Source organism: Gossypium hirsutum, chromosome A09, assembly GCF_007990345.1.
Source record: "Gossypium hirsutum isolate 1008001.06 chromosome A09, Gossypium_hirsutum_v2.1, whole genome shotgun sequence".
Taxonomy (NCBI): domain Eukaryota; kingdom Viridiplantae; phylum Streptophyta; class Magnoliopsida; order Malvales; family Malvaceae; genus Gossypium; species Gossypium hirsutum.
Genome location: NC_053432.1, coordinates 84187585 through 84191857, shown reverse-complemented (window position 1 = coordinate 84191857; position 4273 = coordinate 84187585).

The window sequence follows — 4273 nt, the reverse complement described above, 5'->3', positions numbered from 1 at the left end:
TTCTTTTTCTAACTAACCACTGAATCGGTAAATTTTTTTTCTATCAATATTTTCATACGATTTTCCTATCATATAAATTTTTATGCAAAAATATTGAAATAAATTTCTCTTTAAATCAGATTTGTGGTTACGAAACTACTATTCCGATAACCTTAAATTTAGGCAATTACACCGGCAAAATCTTGTCACCCTATGTCTAGGGGCGCAATCAACTCCGCTTAATTATGACAAATGTACTCTTAGACAGGGTCTATTCCTCCTCTGAATAAGAGCTTATCTTGAATTAGTATCTTGGGATATCAAAACAAGAACTAAGAACACATAATTAAGAACCAGTTAAATATTTATCATACGATTTAGAAAATAATAACAAGATTCATCTTAGGTTTCATTCCCCTAGGTATTTAGGGGTTTTAGTTCATAACTAAATAAGAAAACATCTCAGAAGAATAAAGAATACAAAACATAAAGAAAACCCAAAACTCCTGAAGAAAATTGAGGAGAGATCTTCAGTCTTGATGATGAATCCGGCTTTTGAGATGGATCAATCGGCTTCTTTGGAACTTACTCCCTATTATCTGTTTTTGGCCCGTTTCTCGTTCCTTTCGCTCTCCTATGCTCTTCTAAGTATAAAACATGAAATTAAAGCATTAGGAGCATCGAATTCACCAATTCTAATGGGAAATCATCCATAAAATGCATTAAACATGGGGTAAAAATATGTATAATTTACGGTTTATCAGGGATCCATTTGCTTGAAAGCTGTCATAATTTCATCATCCATAAACTTACTGTTTAAGAAACTATTCATATCATCCGTAATGTATATCGGGACAAAACTCAGGTCAACGTCCTCCTCCGGCATAATGGATGTCTTGAAGAGATCGTGGAAGTAGCACCAAATAATACTGCAAATCTCATTTTTGTCTTCATGCCACGTCCCTTGCATGTCTTTAAGCTTATCGATGTTGTTTTTCTTCTTACGGCCCATAGCACACACATGGAAGTACCGAGTATTACGATCGCCTTCTCTGAGCCACTGAATGCTAGCCCTTTTGCGCCCAGTACCTTTCTTCCGTCTCGTATAAATGACCCAACTGATCGCGAGTAGCCTTCAGAAAGTTTGACGACCTCTCATTAATAGGCCCATCCATACTCTTACCAATTTTCCTTTCCAACCCGTGAATCTTGTACTTAATTCTCTTATAACGATGATACTGCCACGGACCCAACTCCTCTCTAAGATTATTTATTATATTCAAAATATTACTATCCTTGTCAGCCCAAATGCGGGTAATAATATCCTTAGCTTCCTGCACCTTAGCCCAGCAAACCTCATACCTAAAGCTAGACTTATAATCTCTCCCTTTATCCCCAGCTGACTACCCAGCGTATCCAATAAAATAACTTCGTGATCTGACTTCGATTGAAGCACCATTTTAAAAGTAATAAAAGGCAGCTTTTCAATCAAATCCTCTGAAACCAAAAACCTGTCCAGCCTTTCCTTAATGAGATTTGCTCCCTCTCTATTATTAGACCACGTCAACCATCCATTGCCCGTTTTAACGTCAACCAAATTCAGTTCATCCAGGATGTCCCCGAACTCATCCATAGGTTTTCTCGGCTTTTTGCGACCCCCTTCCTTCTCAGTATTGTTAAGGATAACATTAAAGTCCCCCCCAACAATCCAACCTTCCTTAACCGATCTTTTAACCCTTCTTAACATATCCCACGATTGATTTCTTAAGTTTAGGTCAGTTTGACCATAGAATCCCGTAAAACGAACCACAACATTCTTGTCCAATGAGACCAGGGAATCAATATGGTACCTAGAATAACTTTGCACTTCAACTTTCACACCTTCTTTCCACATTAAAGCAAGACCCCCACTCTTACCCTCCGAGTTGATAGCCATGCATCCTTCCATCCTACACATCGAACGAATACAAGAGAAACTATTAGAGTGAATTTTGGTTTCACACAAAAAGACAACATCAAAAACATTAGCAACAAGCTGTTGCTCCAACTCACGAACTGTCGTAGGGTTTCCAACTCCATGATAGTTCTAGCAAATGAACTTCATGGTTCCTAGCAGGGCTGATCGCCAGCCACTACCTTTAAAGGTTAGACACTTTCCATCAGTCTTCATTTAACAATTTTTGAAGGGCTATTATCAGGGTGTTTTCCGTTCCCCTTCCTCATTCTCTTTCTTTGTGCCTAAAACGTCCCATATTGCCCCTAGTCAACTTGTGACTCCTTTCCTCCATGGGTGAAGTTGATATCGAATCTTCTTCTACATCTTTCTCTTTTTCTTGTTGAATATGTTGCCCACTATCGTCATTTGTATTTGTTTGGCTTTCTTTCCCATCATCATTCGAAAGATTCGTAGTCGCCACTATTTCAACCCCATTCCTTCTCATGCCCCTGTCTTGATTCATGGTCACCAAAGGTGCCCTCATCCAAGCCCTATACTGAATGTTTAACCTATCACTCCTATCCCCTTCCCCATTATTATGACACTTTTAGAGGGTATGTCCTATCAGCCCACATAGATAGCAAAAATTCTTGAGCCTCTCATACTTTAAAACTCATTTTATTTCCTCCCTGTCTTTGCTGACCAATTTCACAATTCTCCTTAAAGGTTTGGATATGTTAATTTTAACTTTCAGCCTCATAAACTCTGTCCATCCTCCGTTTTGATCCTTCTAATCAATTGCCATTAGTTCTCCGAGAGCCTTCTCAACATCCAAAGCTACCTGACGATCCATAAGCTCTAAAGGGATGTTATAAACTCATAACCAAAAGGGCGACCACCCAAAATCATATGATTCGACGTCCTTTCCTCTCTCAAATGGCACCATCGAGAATAGGCATTTATCAAATAACCAAGGCATAAGGTTTAAGATTCGGTTACGATCCTCCAGGCAATCCAACTTAACAATAACAACCCCTTCTTTTAAGGCCACAAAATCCACTTCCTCCTTTGTATACCAAAGTGACCTGAACACCCTATACATTGCTTCTCAGAAGTTCATTTATCTTATCTGTCGTTATTGTTGAATCCATCTCTGGTCTTTCCTCCCTTTGTTAGCCAAACGTGCACAAACACGGGGACACTGCGCACAACGCAGGAACCAGACGAGATACCCACCCAAGAAAGGATTTTTCTGCAAAAAAAAAAAAGAAAAGAAAAGAAGACAAAACAAGCGAAAAACCAAAAAAACAAAAACAACACCTAAAACCAAAACAGAACCGAGAGGACTTGTCAAACAGAAAAGCCAGCCAAAGGACCAAGAAGTGCAATACACTCTAATGCAGCCTTAAGAAAAAACAACACCACAGAAAAGAAAAAAGAAAAACCCGTAAAAAAATACAAAGAAAATTACACCGGATTCTCAAAAACGAAAACAACCAATCACTTTTAATAAACCAAGTCAAAAGCATGCAAAAAACCTGCATACATGAAACCCTCCAAACAGTACTTTGACCCTTCAGAAACCCTAAAAACATGCATAGACGATGCAATTGGAAGGTAGCAAAGTCAAAAGAAAGAAACTTTTTTTGAGCGCCGTGGGACCCTCAAACAAACTCCAACTCAAAATCCCAGAAAGACACATAAGACAATAAATGCCACCAGAATAAACAGATACACACAGAAACCCACGAAAAAATAAAGAAAAGAGAAAACAGACAAAAAATCACCGAAAAGAATGAAAGATAAAAGCCTAGCAAGAAACGTCTTATCCGCCAGAATCAACATCAGAAAAATCGTAATCAAAACAGAAGCGTCGAAAAAACCACCAAGCAAAACCAATAAGAAAAACTAAGAAAATAAAAAAACTACGATCAAATCAAAACACTCAGAACCCTCCTAACTGCCATAAAATTCAAGAGAATAAGGCAGACACTATTTTTTTCAATGCATCTTACTTGCTGCAGATACTTGCCTCCAGTTTGTGGGGATGTTTTTTTATCTCTTTATTCTATTTGGGCAAGCAAGTCTAAAAAACTTATTATTTACTAAATTTTCATTATATATGTATTTTAGTAACATCATAATTTGTTTTGTATTTATTTTATCTTTTAAACAACATATTAATTCAATCCAAATACAGCATTAATGTTATTGACAAATTAAACAATTTAAATATTATTTATTGGGTTAACTTTAGTATTAAAAAAAGTCCAAAGCACTTTATTTTAAATTTCATACTTTTCCCTCTAATTAAAAGCATAATTTTTTTCAATAACTAATTCTTAGGGCTATTAATAA